Source organism: Microcaecilia unicolor, chromosome 3, assembly GCF_901765095.1.
Source record: "Microcaecilia unicolor chromosome 3, aMicUni1.1, whole genome shotgun sequence".
NCBI classification, from domain to species: Eukaryota; Metazoa; Chordata; class Amphibia; order Gymnophiona; family Siphonopidae; genus Microcaecilia; species Microcaecilia unicolor.
In genome coordinates this window covers 483,339,677-483,358,636 of record NC_044033.1, presented here as the reverse complement: position 1 = coordinate 483,358,636, position 18,960 = coordinate 483,339,677, and the positions used below count along the sequence as shown (strand labels likewise).

General features: G+C 42.6%; 1 protein-coding gene across 5 annotated transcripts in view; it reads right to left on the bottom strand.

Annotated features, from left to right (window-relative positions):
- The window catches only part of MYO6 (myosin VI), a 407,005-nt gene that overhangs the window by 374,069 nt on the left and 13,976 nt on the right, over positions 1-18,960 (bottom strand). Inside the window, exon 1 of one of the 5 annotated variants that reach the window (XM_030199056.1) lies at positions 16,518-16,687. The exons of the other annotated variants lie outside the window; for them this stretch is intronic. The gene's annotated coding sequence lies outside the window, so the exon portion shown is untranslated. Of the gene's footprint in view, positions 1-16,517; positions 16,688-18,960 lie in introns of those variants that run through there. 5 annotated transcript variants of the gene reach the window in all.

Below are 18,960 nucleotides of genomic sequence, written 5' to 3'. Positions count from 1 at the left end.
ATTTGTTATAAATCGTAATCAGTGTGTCATTTGGAGGGGCTGGTTATAGGGACACCCTAGCACTATTATATCCATGCAGAGATTTTCTTTTTTCTCCTGGTAAAGGGCCACTAAAACAGACATAATGTTATGTGAATCAGGTGCGCAACATTCAGAGTTTCACTCTACCTATTCACTTATTTATGACATTTATATGCCACATTAAACATACATGAGGTTGAAACCTAAGGACATTTAATTTTTTTTTTTTTTTACTGTGCTTACATCAAAAGAAAAAGATGGCATGTGGGAACTTGCTCCTTTTGTTTTGTGGATTGCAGTGGTATATTATAACAATGCACTTGCCTTTTTATTACTACTTTTTCACAGACAGCTATTGAATAATTAGCAAACAGCTTCCTTCATGCACAAGTTTTATCCAGTGTCAGGCTAAATGTGCCAACATTGTCCAGTTCAGCACACTATTAGCCACCAAGTTCATACAAAGTTAATTATGTTCAGTAGAAAATAAATCTGTTGCCTCAGGCTGCTTGCTATGTGAATATTCCATCACTGTTTCAATATTGCTACCAAGTATTACATATTAAGGGTTTTGCTTTAAAGTTTGTTTTAATTCATTTATCCAGTCCTTACATGCACATGTTTTTGATTTTTTTAAATCCAAAGGTGAATCCTAAGGGTGGTTGAACAATTAGGTATAAACTCTGTTGTTTCTGACTTTACTTGTTTTGTAATTCGGACTGCTTTGGGTCCTGTGCTGATCTGTACATCTGCTGTCTTAGCAGAGTATGGAAGAAAATGATTTATATTATTTTACTAGTATTTTTACTGCTTATAGAATCTGGCTGGTTTTTTGGGGGGCGGGAGTCAAGGCAACTGCAGCATGACAAGGGCTGGGCAGGCCAGGCTGGGATGAAGGAGATTACTTGCGGTGGGGATGAGCGGGTATGCGTTAGATTCCCACAGGGACGGGCAGGGACAAGTTATATTGCCCACGAGACACAGACGGGACGGGTTAGAATCTGGCGGGGCAGGCTACATTTCTGTCCCCATACAACTCTCTAATGAGAACCCAGAAGTGGGCAGGCATGTCACCTGTCAAAATCAATTAGTTTGACAAATGCCAGTGAGATATACTACTTACAAATATGAGGTAATAGCGGCAGAGCATGCCAGACATTTTCAGAATGTCTGTGTTATTTGGACTCCTCTATGGCGTTAAATGGGGTTTATAGACTAGTTTGGGTACACCTTTGCTGTGTCGGGAAGGAATGGAGAGGGTTGCGCTATCTGGTAATGCTATACAAAGGTTGCCTTGCTATTTTGTGTAAGTAACAAAATAATAAAGTTGTGAACTTACAATTGAATCACACAAAAATCACAGAATTCTTTTTTCTATCCCTCTAAGGAAAAAATTCATGAGCACACTCAATGGCTAATCTTCCCACAGCATGGGAACATTAATGGTGATCAGACTTAACTCAATAACAAGTGATATACCCTAATAGCTGGGAGACTTGGGTTTGATACTTAGATCAGTCTCCAACTCTCAAGATCAGGGAGAATTGCAGAGAGCTCCTCTCAAGGGCAGTGGCATATCTATTCAAGGTGCATGTGTTGCATATGTACCCTCTGTCAGTCACTCCCTTATCTCTCCTGCTGCATCTCTATCTTCCCTGTTAGTGATCTGTAACCTATCGTTAAAATCATCCCTAGTGCCTGAAGATTGGAGCGTGGCCAAAGTAACACAAATTTTTAAAAAGGATTCAAGGGATGATCTTGAAAATTACAGACCAGTAAGCCTGACATCAGTGCCAGACATAATAGTGAAAACTAATATAAAGAATAAATTATACAATACACAGACAAACATGGTTTAATGGGACAGAGTCAGCATGGATTCAGCCAAGGGAAGTCTTGCCTCATCAATTTAATTCATTTCTTTGAAGGTGTGAATAAACACGTGGATAAAGGTGAGCCAGATGATTTAGTGTATCTAGATTTTCAGAAAGCTTTTGGCAAAGTTCCTCATGAGAGACTCCCGAGATGATGAAAAACTCATGGGATAGGAGGCAACGCCATCCTTCCGTGCATTAGGAATTGGTTATCGGACAGAAAACTGAGGGTAGGGTTAAATGGCCATTTTTCTCAATGGAGGAGGGTGAATAGTAGAGAGCCACAGGGATCTGTACTAGGACCGCTGCTATTTAACATATTTATAAATTATCTGAAAATCGGAATGATGAGTGAGGTGATTAAAACTGCAGATGACACAAACTATATTCAAAGTTGTCAAAACACATGTGGACTATGAAAAATTGTAAGAAGACCTTAGGAAACTGGAAGACTGAGCATTCAAATAGCAGATTAAATTTAATATGGACTAATGAAAAGTGATGCACATTGGTAAGAATAATCTGAATCATAGCTACCTGATTCTAGGGTCCACCGTAGGAGTCAGCACTCACGAAAAAGATGTAGGTGTCATTGTAGAGAATACGCTGAAATCTTCTGACCAGTGTGTGGCGGTGGCCACAAAAGAAAACAGGATGCTAGGAATTATTAGTAAAGGGATGCAAAAGAAGATCAAGTTTATTATAATGCCTCTGTATTGCTTCATGGTGTGACTTCACCTTTAGTACCTGGTTCAATTCTGGACGTCGTTATCTCAAAAAAGATATAGCGAAACTAGAAAAGGTTCAAAGAAGAGCAACCAAAATGATAAAGGGGATGAAACTCATCCCAAATGAGGAATGGCTAAAGAGGTTAGGGCTCTTCAGCTTGGAAAAGAGAAGGCTGGGGGGGAGGGGGGGGTGAATGTGATTGAGGTCTATAAAATCCTGAGTTGAGTAGTAAGGGAAAAAGTGAATCGATTTTTCACTCTGCCAAAAAAAAGTATAAAGACTAAGGAACACTCAATGAAATTACATGGAAATACTTTTAAAACAAATAGGAGGGAATACTTTTTCACTCAGCGAATAGTTAAGCTCTGGAACTTACTGCCGGAGCATATGGTAACAGCACTCAGCATATCTAGGTTTAAAAATGGTTTGGACAAGTTCTTGGTGGAAAAGTCCATAGTCTGTTATTGAGATGGACATGGGGAAGCCACTGCTTGACCCGGGATTAGTAACATGGAATGTTGCTACTATTCTATAAAGCAATGTAGGCATCTACTTTTCTTTATAGAATACTAGGTTTTTGTCAGGTACTTGTGACCTGGATTGGCCACTGTTGGAAGCAGGATACTGGGCTAGATGGACCATTGGTCGGACCCAGTATGGCTATTGTTATGTTCTTCCCAGCCCCGCAAAGCTCTCGTAATTCCCTCCCTCTCCCCACTACTCCCTCCCCTCATGCCTTAAAATCAATTCCAGTCTTTGCCTGGGCTGCATCAGAAGAACTTATAGGCTGCCTGTGACCTGCACCGGGGCTTTCTTCCTGAACCATCCTGCCCCTTCTGACACAACTTCCTATTTTTCTGAAGGTGCAGGACGATTCAGAGATAAAGCCCCAGTGCAGGCTTCAGGTAGCCTATGAGTGCCGCTACAGTTAGTGCTGCCTGGGTGAAGACTGGAGGTGATTTTAAAGGTGCAAGGGGGGGGGGGAGATAGAAATGCAGCGGTAGGGAAAGGGAAATGCAGAGTGAGATGCACCCCCCTGCTGAAAATTCCTGGCTTCATTACTGTTCTAGGGTGACTTAAAAGGCAATACTAAAATCTAGGTGTCTGCAGTTACACGCCCCTTGCACACATAAATGTACTACACTTACATGTTTTAGTATACATTTACCCATAAAAGCAACAGCAGGATGCCTAGCTGTTATTTTGCTTAACTTTCATAGCGCACATTTGCAAGAGGAGCATACACATGGACGGAACTCGGGCAGGGCTCCCACTTACGCGTGTAACTTAACAGAATACTGCAAGTAAATCGTGTTCCTACCACATTTAAGTGCCTGCAGTTCCACCAGGTCTAAACCTGAGTAACTGCAGGTACATAAATATTAGACACACCAATATTCGGTTGCACTAGTATTCAATAAGAGGACCTAATCACTCAGGTACCCAGGGCCGCTGAGACCAAGCCAGGCCCAGGATAAACAATCTTGCCGCCCCCCCCCCCCCCCCCCGAGCCCTCCCACCCAGCAGTAGCTTACTGCTCACTCTCTCCTGTTCTTATGTGCCAGGTTATCGCGTTAGCTCTGCTCTGCTGCGTCCCCTTCCACCTATGTGGAAATACATAGGAGGCAGGACGTGGCCGGCAGAGCAGAGCTAACACAATAGCCTGGCACACAGGAGCAGGAGACCAATCCAGCCTTCAGCCTGTGCCTGCCACCAGAAGCCTGAAGAAAGTGTTTTTCTATTGCCGGCACTGGGCCCCCTTTGGAGGCCAGGCCAGGCCCAAGAAAATCTTGCCTCCCCTGCCCCACTCCTTTCGTCAACCCTGCTGGTACCACTACAGAATAGGCTTCTACTGTATGTCCTCGGGGTTTCCAAATGGAAGCATCCAGTTGTAGAGGTGTTTTGTTTTTTTTAATTTTTATTTTCAGCACTTGATATACCAGAAGTGGTCCCCGAGGCAACTATGCTGTTTACAATTTCTATTACAGGTACTGGAGGAGTGGCCTAATGGTTAGTGCAGTGAACTTTGATCCTGGGGAACTGAGTTCAATTCCCACTGCAGCTCCTTGTGACTCTGGGCAAGTCACTTAACCCTCCACTGCCCCTGGTAAACTGCTTTGAATGTAGTTGCAAAAACCACAGAAAGGCGATATATCAAGTCCCATTTCCCTTCCCCTTACAGACCAAACTTGGTGTCCACATTCACCAAGTTTGAAATCCCTGAGGACCATCACTATGATGGCAGTAGTGAAGGGATACAAAAATAAGTAGTTGCAAATTAAAATTCGTGTACTTCAAGAGCAAAACAAAAATCTACAACTATCTGTCTTGCTAACTTCATAAAAAATGAGCAATGAACTAAAAAAAGCAAGATGCAGCCAGAACAAGATCTGTAGATAGGATACTTCACTACTGCTGGTATCTCCTTGAATGATTTCACAAATACCTTTGACCCTGAGAAGAATTTCTAGATTAGAATGGTTGAAAAGTAACTAGAGACAGCCTTCATTTATAATTAAGCTCACTTACCAGAAGTCACAGTTTTTCAACAGCAACATGGGCAATCCATTTGTTTATAACATTTTATATATCACCTTTCTGGCAAATAGTCATCCATAGCAGATTACAACACATTTAAGTGCATTCAAATAAAAATCTTTTAAAAAAATAAATCATTCCAACTTTAAAAAATAACAATGATAATAATAATAAAAACTTGCTAATTCAAGGAAAGACACTTATCAGATCATTGACTACAATATCACAATAAGTCTACTAGGGCCCCATCCCCATACTGAGCCTGTTATTTAAAAAAAATGCACTTTCAATCCCTTTCTGAATTGCAAAATGTTTGACTCGCTTTTCAGTGGTTATTCCTAAACTGTGGAATCACCTTCTTTGGGGGGGTGGGGGTCTAACATTACAAATTATTTCTAAGGAGCATAAAAAAACCTTGAAAACTGGATCTTTCCTTTAGGTTTGGTTTTTTGTTTTTTTTATAAATAAAGTGGTTAATAGAGTGAGGATGTGAGTATTGGGTTTGTATGGATTTTAGCTTATATTGTATTTTTAGTTTGTTATATTTTAATGTTTATGTAGTGATATGTACCATTTTGGACATTTTTGAAAATGGCAAAGCAGGATGTGTTTTAAATAAATACATTCCAGAATATATTCTAAGGGACTGCTACTCCATGTAAGTGGGACTGCTATGGAAAATTCCCTTGCTCAGCAGCAACCTTATCTCTAGTGTTAGCATGCACTAATTTTTAATCCACGCCAAAAGGTTTGTGTCTACAGTGTGGTAAGCAGGGCCCTAAGTTTGTTGATAGCTTTTACAGACAAAGTCTACCCATCGGCTTACTTCAAAAGCCAAGACCATCAGTTTAAACTGGACAGCCAGTAAAGCTGAGGAAAGAAGCTAAAGTTTTCTCCCTCCTTTTTCACTTGGCAAAATTCTTGCAACTGTGCTCTGGATTATATGCCGTTCTCTTGTGGCCTTTGCTGGTAAGCCAATAAAAGCTGGACCAACAATCCATCACACTGTAGCATGATACGAGTTTAATTGTCAGAGTTATTGATTTTGCTGAATCAGATACAAATGTAAAATATACAGCTGCAAAGACTTATTGGAACAGTATCAGATAAATTCCTTAACAAAGGCTAGCTGGGTGGATACCCAAGTCCATCAACACATCTCCAAAGAACAAAATTCTGAAGATGGACAGCAATCACAGAGACTGGAGGTAACCAAAAGACAGTGAAACTCCACCTATTCTCAGACAATGACAGAGACTGAAAAGCCCATCTACCTATCTGATCTGACAAAAAAAGCCCACCTACTCTCAGACAAAGACTCTTGCCATCCTGTCAAATGCCTTCTGGATGTATATCACAGCAGATGTCCAGACAGAAAGTCTTATGATGTCATTAAATATGTGACCAGTTACCATACTCCATCTCAAAACTAGATGAAACCAGTTTTCAGCTAATCCCGAGTTTTCACTGGATCGAGTACACCCCACCTGACTTCAGCCTATGGTCCAACAAGATATTATAAAAAGCCTGGAAAATGCTCAGTTCGTTCTTCTCTTGGCTCTCTTGCACTCTGGCCCTGCTCTCTTTGTCCGCTTCTTGATCTGGACCTTCACTGAGTCTTGCTAGACTTCACACACATCCCAGATAAGACTTTCTCCAGGCTCCAGCAACAACTCTGCAACAAAAAGACTGATCTCCTTCAATCACTCCAACCAACAGCCTCCGTCAAAGTGAGTTACCATTAATCCAGCCTAATTTATAATTTAGATTTGCTATCTTGAAAGCACATTCCCCTTGTGAAAGATTCCTAAAAACTGCCTCTCTCTTGTAACATTATTACATTACCTGCATTGTAAATAAACATTTTAAAGTTAAATATATGGTCTTTATGTTCTGAGCACATGTCATTAAACGTTACAGTGCAGGTTAATGTAATTCAACAATTATTTAATTCTCCCTTTTCTTACATTTGCTCATTCTTATCATATTACATTATATTTAATTGGTGAATATAATATAATATACTAGTAAAAAAGGCCCGTTTCTGACACAAATGAAACGGGCGCTAGCAAGGTTTTCCTCAGAGTGTGTATGTTTGGGAGAGTGACTGTGTGAGAGACAGAGTGAAAGTGTGAGTGCGTGTGTGTGAGAGAGAGAGTGAGTCTGGGTGTGAGTGTGTTTGTGAGAGTGTGTGTGTGAGAATGAGAGTGTGTGCAAGTGTGTATGTGAGACACAGTGTGAGAGAGAGTGTGTGTGTGTGCGAGAGAGAGAGTGTGTGTGAGACACAGATTCTCTGTGAGAGTGAGTGTATGAGACCAAGCGAGTGTGTGAGTGACTGTGTGGCACATAGAGAGTGAATGTGATACAGTGTGAGACAGAGTGTGTGAGAGTGAGAGTCAGAAAGACATTGTATATGAGAGAGAGTGTGTGAGCCCTGCCCTCCCAATCCATGGCCATCTGTCCCCTACCCCCTCCATTCATCCTTTTCCAGCAATTCCCCTCTCTCCCTGAGCCCTGCCCTTCCAATCCATGCCCATCCATGCTCCTCTGTCACCTGCCCCCTCCATTCATCCCTATCCAGCAATTCCCCTCTCTCCCTGAGCCCTGCCCTGCAATCCATATCCATCCATGCCTATCTGTCCCCTCCATTCATCTCTATCCAGCAATTCCCCTCTCTCCCCGAGCCCTGCCCTCCCAATCCATGCCCATCCATGCTCCTCTGTCACCTGCCCCCTCCATTCATCCCTATCCAGCAATTCCCCTCTCTCCCTGAGCCCTGCCCTGCAATCCATATCCATCCATGCCCATCTGTCCCCTCCATTCATCCCTATCCAGCAATTCCCCTCTCTCCCTGAGCTCTGCCCTCCCAATCCATGCTCCTCTGTCCCCTGCCCCCTCCATTCATCCCTTTCCAGCAATTCCCCTCTCTCCCTGAGCCCTGCCCTCCCAATCCATGCCCATCCATGCTCCTCTGTCCCCTGCCCCCTCCATTCATCCTTTTCCAGCAATTCCCCTCTCTCCCTGAGCCCTGCCCTCCCAATCCATGCCCATCCATTTTCCTCTGTCCCCTGCCCCCTCCATTCATCCCTATCCAGCAATTCCCCTCTCTCCCTGAGCCCTGCCCTCCCAATCCATGTCCATCCATGCTCCTCTGTCCCCTGCCCCCCTCCATTCATCCTTTTCCAGCAATTCCCCTCTCTCCCTGAGCCCTGCCCTTCCAATCCATGCTCCTCTGTCACCTGCCCCCTCCATTCATCCCTATCCAGCAATTCCCCTCTCTCCCTGAGCCCTGCCCTGCAATCCATATCCATCCATGCCCATCTGTCCCCTCCATTCATCCCTATCCAGCAATTCCCCTCTCTCCCTGAGCCCTGCCCTCCCAATCCATGCTCCTCTGTCCCCTGCCGCTCCATTCATCCCTTTCCAGCAATTCCCCTCTCTCCCTGAGCCCTGCCCTCCCAATCCATGCCCATCCATGCTCCTCTGTCCCCTGCCCCCTCCATTCATCCCTATCCAGCAATTCCCCTCTCTCCCTGAGCCCTGCCCTCCCAATCCATGTCCATCCATGCTCCTCTGTCCCCTGCCCCCCTCCATTCATCCTTTTCCAGCAATTTCCCTCTCTCCCTTCCATGACCTCCCCTCGCATCCATGCTCCTCTCTCTCCCATGTCCCAGGCTGGCCCGCCCTCTTCTCCCCCCCCCCTTCGCATCCATGCTGTCGTTTCTCCCCTGCCCTCCCGCTCCCATTGTTCTACTTTACTGCCCACCCTCTTCTCTCCCCCCAACATCCCTTTTCTTTTTCTTTTTAAATTTACCTCCGTGGCGGTTCCGGCAGCGCAGCGTCAGGGAAGGAGGCGGCGCTCCCGACGTCTAGCCTTCCCTTCGCTGTGTTCCGCCTTCTTCTGACGTCATCCTTGACGTCAGAAGAAGGCAGAACACAGCGAAGGGAAGGCTAGAGACGTCGGGAGCGCCGCCTCCTTCCCTGACGCTGCGCTGCCGGAACCGCCACCACGGAGGTAAATCTAATATAATAAAATGCACCGTGCGTGGGTGTGATCCATTTGTTTGTTTGTTTTTCCCGCCCTCGACGTCATGACGTTTGACGCGAGGGCGGGGCAGAGACGGCTGGGTGGCTTCACACCATGAATCCACGAACCCTACAGGGAGTGTTTGAGTGACTTCAGAACGTTGTCTTCAGAACGTTCACGGTGCGTTTTATTATATTAGATAATATAAATATGAATGTATTATTTTACAACACTTATTATCAAAGCCTGCATTACAGATCAAAAAGCTTCCTCATTTAAATATGGTCTTAATTGCTTCACTATACAAGCACTGAGTCACTCACACTATCTGCAGCTTACAAGAACCTTCCTTATCCAGAAGCACATTCTAAATCTGGCAAAACCCTAATGGGAATTTTATGTTTCAACAATTTTTATTGATGAATCGACATGTCAAACAAAACCAGAAAGTTGAGGAAACAGTATTGTAAATTACCAACTTTACACAGTAAAACAGTAAACATATAGCATCCTTCCTTCCATCATCAAATTTTTACCCATTGTTCTCCCTCCCCCATCCAACCTGCTCTCCCCATTATCGTATTCTACCCCACCCACAACCAACATCTTAGGAACCAACCTGCCACCCCCCCCCCCCCCCCAGTCTCAAAACCCCATCCTCTCCCCTCTACCAACCCATTCCCCTCCCTCCCTTCAGAAGCTATCAGATCTCACCGCTCACCAACACTGAGCGGGAATGACCTAACTCGGTCCTGTCTCATAAAGTATTATTTATTTATTTATTGATAGCATTTATATCCCACATTTTCCCACCCATGGGCAGGCTCAATGTGGCTTACATCAGTCTGCAAAACATACATTAATTCAGCAAACAAAGTCATTGAAGCAAAGAGATTAGCAAGTAACAGCAAAGGAGAGAAAAAGGAGAAAGAGTAACAGAGTTCAATATGTCGTTACGGCTGCAGTAGTTCAGAAGCTAGAGATGCTAGACGGGTCTGTAGCGTAAGCTTTTCCAAATAATAGGGTCTTTAGAGATTTTCTGAAGGCCAAATGATCTTGAATAGATTTTGCAGATTTTGGTAAACAATTCCACGTGTGAGCGCTAACATAGGGAGAGGTGGATGCGTAGGTGGTTTTATACTTGATGCCACAACAGGCTGGGTAGTGAAGATTCAAGTACATGCGTGACGATCTGGAAGAGTTCCTAGGTGGTAAGCTGATAAGGACATCCATAAATGCTGGAGCTTCACCATAGAGAATTTTATGCACCAGGATGCAAACTTTAAAAGTTATCCTGTCCTTGATAAGAAGCCAATGCAGTTTCTCACGCAGTGGTCTTGAACTTTCAAACCTCGATTTACCATAGATCAGTCTAGCAGCTGTAATCTGGGCGGTTTGAAGTTTTTTTATGAAGCAGGGCTTTGCACCCCGTGTAAATTCCATTGCAGTAATCAAGGTGACTTAAGACTAAATGATTGAACTGAATTGCGGAATACATCTCTTGGAAAATATGGTTTAATACATTTCAGTTTCCAAAGTGAGAAGAATACTTTTTTAGTGGTGGAGTTTTTTGCTGCTCCAGTGTTAAGTTTCTATCGACAATTACACCTAGTAGTTTTAGAGTCTCTGAGATTGGCAGGGAAAGTTCTGGAGTGATTAAGGTGATTGGTTTGAACTTATTATAAAGAGAGGAGAGTATAAGGCAATGAGTTTTCTCAGTGTTGAGTTTTAATTTAAATGAGTTAGCCCAAGCAAGCATGGTGTGTAGACCAAGTCTGATTTCCTTGCCTATTTCGCAAAAGACTACGCCCCTGTAGGCTTAAGGTCTGGAGATATGGGTTCCAGATCGCCAGGAAGGACTTACGCCCCCTTAGGGAGCTCCTTGCATCCCTAGCCACCCAGGATGCTAATAAATGAATCTGATTCCTCCAATGCCAATATGCCGGAGGGTCTGTAGATATCCAATATTGTAAAATAACTTTTCGGGCTATAAGGGCTAATTTACGGCACAAAAGAACTGCAAATCTATTCATATTAATAAAGGCCCTAGGAGCATCAAGTAGCAATTGTTCCACCGAGCATCCTACATCTCGAGCTAACATCAGACTTATAAATCTTTTGATCTGCTCCCAAAAGGGTTTAACCTTCGGGTAGCTCCAGAAAGTGTGTGCAATAGTGTGAGTGAACCATTTACATTTGGAACAGTTATGATCGCCCCTCACCCCCACATGTGCCAATTGTGCCTTAGTCATATAAGCTCTAAGCATTACCCTCTAGCCACATTCTCTTAGTCTTGTACCTTTAGTCAACAAGGGAATGCTTCTACGTGTGGCAGCAACATCCCAATCCCCTATAACCACTCCAGGTCCTCCGCCCATTTGGATTTTAAGGAAATAAAATCCCTATCTGGATCTCCTTTTAGCAGGGCCTCACGCAGGTTCGATACTGAGTATTCTACCTCCGAGACTTCCTGGAAGAAGTCTCTAATTCGTGTGCCCAAAGGGATCCGCAAAGCTGACCTATCAAGAGAGGATATATATTGTCTAATCTTTGCAAAGGCAAAACGATTGCCCCATGAAACACCCAACCTTTCTTGGAGCTGTTCAAAGTTTATCATTTCTCCCTCACTCGACAGTAAGTGCTCCAATCTTAGAATGTCCCGTTGTTCCCAGAGTTGAAAAATAGGGTTATCTATCGCTGGAAAGTTAAATTGCTGGTTCGAAACATATGTGTTGCCCCCCCCCCCCCACACACACACACACAATTTATTCACTATCACCCTCCATAGATCCTGCATTGAATTCAGAGATCCAGGAATTTGGGCCCTCCCAAGGTGCAACGACGAGTAAAAATCATAAGGGGCATAAAGCGCCTTTTCTAATTCTATCGGTGTATAAATTTGCGTCTGTCCAAACCAATCTCCCATATGTCTCAGTAGGCATGCCCAGTTATATTGTTTTAAATCCTGAATACCCCCACCACCCTGACTCCAGGAGCCACGCAACATATCCATCCTGACTTTCGGCTTTTTGCCTGCCCAGCAAAATTTACTAAACAATTAATAAGCCTCTCTCAGATCTTTCTGCAGTAACCTCAATTGTAAACTCTGAAGTGCATATAACCACCGGGGAAATATGTCCATTTGTACTAATCCCACTCTTCCCATTAAGGACACTGGAAGGTCTCTCCAACTAGTTAATTGTTTCCTATTGGCCTCCATTAGAGCTGTTATATTTAATCTATACAGAACGCCTATATGCATTGTCAGGTAGACACCTAAGTATTTAAAGGAGCCAACAGCCCACCGTAGAAGGAACTCTAAACCCCATAGGGCCTTTACTTGTGGTTAAGATGGTAAGGCCTCTGAATACTCTAAGTTAAGATGGAATCCCGCAAAATTCCCATATTCCTTAAAAGAATCTAACAAAGCCCGTAAGAAAGTCTGTGGGCTTCTTAAGTGGACCAACAAGTCGTTAGCAAAAGCTGCCACCCTGAAGCAACGGGGACCAAGCTGAACTCCCTGGATATCAGGGTTCTCCATTATATCTCTTATCAGAGGATCCAATGATAAGAGATGCCCCCTTTCCCCGCTTCTCTTTGTACTATCAGAGGATCCAATGATAGTACAAAGAGAAGCGGGAAAAGGGGGCATCCCTGTCACGTACCCCAAAGTACTCGAAAGGATTCAGATTCCTGCCCATTAACCAAGACCCGCGCCTGAGGGTCAGCATATAATGCCTTAATTACCGAGACAAAACAGCCCGTAAACCCATAGGCCTTCAAGGAGGCAAAAAGAAACTCCCAATGCACCCGGTCAAAGGCTTTCTCAGCGTCAAAGCTGATAAGAATTGACGGGAAGTCCCTCCGACATCTATATTCTAGTGTAGACAGAATGGTATGTAGATTCTTATCTACCATTCTTCCCCCCACAAACCCCACTTGTGCTTCGTGTATCAGATTGGGTAGAACCGTAGCCAGGCGGTTTGCCGTTATTTTAGCAAACAGCTTCGCCTCATAGTATAGGAGTGATATAGGTCTGTAAGATTCCGGTCTTGTAGGGTCTCTACCTGGCTTAGATAAAACTATAATTTGAGCCATTGCTAGCAAGGGGGGCATTGCTTCCTCATCCACACATTTATTGAACAGATTAGTAAGGGGGGGGGGATAATTTCCAAGCCCATCATTTTGTAAAATTCTGCCCTAAAGCCATCCATTCCTGGTGCTTTCAATAGTGGGCTCTGATTTATCAGCACTATCACTTCGTCTTCTGAAATTGGAACATTCAAGCGCTCCGCTCCCTCTCTTTCTAAATGAGGGCAGCTTTATGTTATTTAAGTATAAGTCTCCTGGAAGGCCCTCCTCTGTCGGTTCCCCATACAGTTTACCGTAATAATTATAAAAAGCTTCGCAAATGCCCTCATCTGTGTGGACAACTTGGCCCGTACTATTCCAAACTTTGAGAATATTCTGTATCCCTCCTCGCAGGCGTGTCAACCTCGCCAACAGCCTACCTGCTTTATTACCGTGCCCATAGAGTTGATATCTATAATATGTTTATGATTTAGTTGCTCGCTGAAGTAAAAGCGAATTCAATGCAGTTTGTATTTCTAACAGTTTTTGGTGATCTTTCCCTGTATGAGATTGCCCATAGTGCTGCTGGGCCCTCCGCAAGACAGTCCCCAACCACAATTCTTTATCCCTAGAGAGACTCTTTTGTAGTGTGTATAGCTTATAATTTCCCCCCTAAGTACTGCCTTGGCAGCCTCTCAAAATAACACCGGGTCCTCTATGTGTTCTACATTAGTTAATTTATAGCTTTCCCAGTAGGCTGTTGGCGAGGTTGACATGCCTGCGAGGAGGGGTACAGAATATTCTCAAAATTCAGAATAGTACGAGCCAAGTTGTCCACACAGATAAGGGCATTTGCAAAGCTTTTTATAATTATTATGGTAAACTGTATGGGGAACCCACAGAGGAGGGAGGGCCTTCTGGTGTCTGTTTATTTTGGTAATAAGAGACCTGATTAATTTTTGAGCTGGGAAAATTTGCCACTTAATGCTATTCTATAAAGGACACTCCAGGATGAACGCTCTTTATAAAATAACAAGTAGCGCTAAGTCTTGTGACTAAAATTGGGAACAAGGACACACGCCTGCTGAAACCAGGTGTAAATCCTGGCATGTAAGCTTGGCAAGCACAATCCCAAACACTATGCATAATTTTTGGGAATGCCCATGCCCCTCCCATGGCCACAACCCCCTTTGGATTGCGCACAAGAGAATTTAGGCGCAGTTCTTTATAGAATTACGCATAGGCAGTTGCGTGCACAACTCCAAATTGGTGCCAATTCACGCCAATAACTGATTGTTAGCAGCCAATTGTGTTAATCGCTCATTATCTAATTTAGATGTGCATGCAACTCAGAATCAAGTCCAAAATTTGGGTGACCCTTATAGAATCCTGTTTACTAAGGTGCGCTAGCGTTTTTAGCACGCACTAAACGCTAGACACCCATGTATTCCTATGGGTGTCTACTGTTAGCGTGTGCTAATTTTTAGGACGCCTATAGCATGGCTTAGTAAATAGGGTCCTACATTTTTCATGAACTACTGCTGCTGCTGCTAAGGCAGCATTCGGAGGCTAGGGGTTGGAGAGACATAGGGAGAAGACAGCCTGGCCATTATGCAACAGTGACATCTACTGGCTCAGAGGGTTATCACTTCAATAGGTGGTTTAGATGGAAGAGATAAAAACACCTGGAAGCTGTCCATGAATGCTCATGGCACTGTACCCTTAATTCAGCTGAAAGCACACAAGAGCACAAGGAAGAAGCATACAAAAAAAAAATGAAAACCACCATAATATAAGAATCTGGAAAAAGACAAACTATCAAAAAATAATCTTCAACTAAACAAACAGTTCTCTCTCTCTCCTTTGTCTTCATATTAAAAATTAATCTTCCAATGCCAAACACTTCAGACACAGCAAACCACAATATGAAAATAAAGTGGCATGTGCAGTATATTGATTTTGTTCTTACGCATGCCTAACCTAGTTATCCTGTTAATAATCCCCGGGAGACATACCCACAGCCAGCACTCTTAGTGCAATTAAGTACACCCAGGCGTGCTCAACAGTGCTCTGCCTGCAACTCTCGTTCACACCCCGAGGTGTGTGTAACTAGTAAATACATGATGGCAGCCACCTGCTCAGGTACTGTGTCTAAAATAGCATTCAACTTTCTTCTCATAAAGCTAAAATCGCACAATTAATTTGGAAAATGGATCTGCAAACCAGAAAGCTCATATCACTTATCAAACTTTTGGTAAGTAATAAGAGTCTTCTGTTTTGAAGTCCATTTTTCCAATTAATTTTGTGGCTAATTTTATTGGAACAGAGATGATTGCCTATTCAAGTGATTTAACCCTAGTAGCGCTTTAGAAATATCAAGTAGTAGTAGTAATTTCCTATTTTGTTTTCAATACTAGTTTATCAAGATTAAATAATAACACATTTCTAACACTGATACTTCCAAAGTATTAAGAGGAAAGAGCAAAATTAAACCGCCATCTGTATGGTCAGATTAAATACCATGCAATCAAACTTTTCACAGTCAGCATATCGTGATCTGTATCATTCTACAGAAATAAATTAATCAGATCTCTTATTACCAAAATAAACAGACATCAGAATCAAAAAGGTGTTTGTTAATAAGAGCTACTCTGTAGCTTATGTTCCTCTCTAAATTTTCTGTAAAAACTAGTGAAACAGAAGATACATTTTTAATTATTACTACTACTACTACTACTTAACATTTCTAGAGCGCTACTAAGGTTACGCAGCGCTGTACAAATTATTCCGCTACTTTTCCAGCACCAAAAAATACAAATCAAACATAAGCCTGTTCACTAGCACTAATTACTATGAGAAAATGACTAATACAATCTGAATAAAAATCAGTGGTTTTGTTTTTAAACCAAGAAAACCTGAATTCTTTTATTTAAAAAAAAATATATATATCTTGCTGACCATTCGGAGCCACTGTTACATCAGCTTTGTTTACACAATGTATGTTCCTGGTTCTTGTCTCTTTGACTGCTTAATAAAAAAGATTTAAACATTAAAAAAAAAAAAAAATTTTTCATAAAGCATTTTGAAAAAAAAAAAAAAAAAAGAGAACCCTAGTTTGAGAGACATGATCAATAATCTTAATTTCTAATTATATGCCATGACTGTGTTAACAACACTATAGGGAGATAAAGGACAACAGACCTCATCAAGCTTTGCAGATGGTGTACCTGCACAAACACACATACGCAAGCCCTCACCTGTTACTCTTAAACAGTGATCAGCATGCAACTGTGAACATTCGGTGCTCAATAGGAAGAAGCAACGAATTATGAAGCAGAAATGTCAGTCCAAAAACTTCAGGCAATGCAGAAATCAGTCCTATTTTTACCACAGTTTTATCTCCACCAAAGTACAGTAGAGGAGTAGCCTAGTGGTTAGTGCAGTGGACTTTGATCCTGGGGAAGTGAGTTCGATTCCCACTGCAGCTCCTTGTGACTCTGGGCAAGTCACTTAACCCTTCATTGTCCCTGGTACAAAATAAGTACCTGAATATATGTAAACCGCTTTGAATGTAGTGGCAAACACCTCAGAAAGGCGGTATATCAAGTCCCATTTTCCCTTCCCTTCCCTCTCTCTACTTGTGACTCAACAGCTGAGAACTGTCCAATTGTGCAATCCCTACTTTTCATTCATCATCAAATATGATTCATCCCTGATAATTCATTACACCTCTTGCAAAGGTAGCAGAAGAGCTATATATACAGTATACATAGCCTTGCGCAAGAGTTATAAGGAAGAGAGCTTTTTCCCCCACACAGTACAGCAAGAGACCTTTGCTTTGCATTTTCAGTCAGGTGTGCCAAGAATGCTTACCTTTGTGATATAGAACTTATTACCAAAACAAATTACCTTTGCTTTAAAAGGTACACAAAAATGTGTCAGCTTATGTTTTTCTGGTTGGGCCTCCTTCATTTCAGTATGACTGGGTGTGTATTGTATTTCACTCATAGTCCTCCCTTTGATTTCTGTAAATGACCGAAATTAAAAAGGCAGCACCCAAGAGGAGTCTCAAAATATCAGTTTAGTTTCCTGACTCTCCTTCCAGGAGAACAGAGTACAAAAGGAGAAAGAAAACAAAAGGTTCAGAACAAACCAGCAGCCAGGCTGTATGGCTGGCAGTTGTAATATATCAGTGGCATAGCCACAGGTGGGCTCAGGTGGGCAGGGGCCCACCCATTTTGAGTTTATGACCACCAAGCAGCAGTGAACCCCAGGCCCCGCCAGCAGAAGACCTCCTCGGAAGGCACCCAGAGCTCCCTGCTGCCAAGCTTGGAGGTTGGCGGCAACAGTCCTGAGCAGATGCCTGCACCCCACACATGCTCAGTTCTCAGAAAAACTAAGCATATTCAAAGCGCCAGTGTCAGCAGCTCAAGAACACTACCACTGATTGCCAAGTTTAGCAGAAGAGAGTTCTGGGTGGCTTCCAAGGAGGTTTTCAGTTAGCAGGACTTGGAAATCCCCGCCAGCTCAGGTATCTATATTTTAAGTTGAGTGGGAAGAGGGAGGTGGGGGGCAGAGAGGACATTTCATACCCACCCATTTTGCTCATAGGACCACCTATATGGCAACACCACTGGAACATATCCTTGGCACTATGGACAAGAATAAATGGGCACACAGCCCTCAATTACAGTGTCATCCTGAAGCTTTTTTGTTTGTTTTGTTAATTTGTGGTTCTCATTTCTATTCTCTCCAAATAAATTTTATCCTTTATATTTTTAATAGGCATATTTTAAGAGGCACATAGATTAATATGCTGGCCATTTCCTACCAAGGATTTCTCACCTTTATGCAAACATAAAATCATAATAACAGTATGAGCTACTGGAAGTACTGAGAAAGTACAACCTATGAATCCCTCCAGGAGGAGTCCAATTTCTACCACCATTCCGAATGGGGAACAGCCAGCTACTGCCATTACAATCTAAATATTACACATCAACATTAACTCTCCAAAAACACATGAAGAGGCTCATTTTCAAAGTACACAGACTTACAAAGTTACATATGTTACTATGGAACATGAGCACCAGAATAACATTCTTTCAACACATACAATCACCCACCCTGGATGGATCTGGATGCAGCTTGAAAAACAGCCATATATTTAAAGCAGCTACTGAAGTTTGTTTTGGTTAGCCTAACTATTTTGGGGCATCTCTGATGCCATCAGCCATCCCTTGTAATCAGCTCCAAATGACCAGAGATGTTTTTCCCCCATCACTAAAATCAAGAAGGTAAGAGTTTACAGTTACCCATATAAATGTATATTGTTCCATTTCAGAACACAGAGATTTGACTACCTGTAAAATAATTACCGAGAATCAGCCTGTAGGGAAGAGAAAAAGAGATTTAACAATTTTGGCAAAGATTCTAGTAAACGGCACAGGGGAGATAACGTTAAAGAATGACTGTGCAAGACTGGAGACAATCCAGCTTCATTTCCCGGATACACTTGGATGTCTTTTTGAAAATGCCCCTCTTAACTTCTAAGTCCAAAATCAAAAAATCCCATCCATCTCACAATCATAATCAAACACATCTAGATTTCCTTTTTGATTATGGCTGTGAGATGGACATTGATGATACAATGAAACCCTCTACTCAGTGTAAAGCGGCGGCTAAGAAAGCAAATAGGAA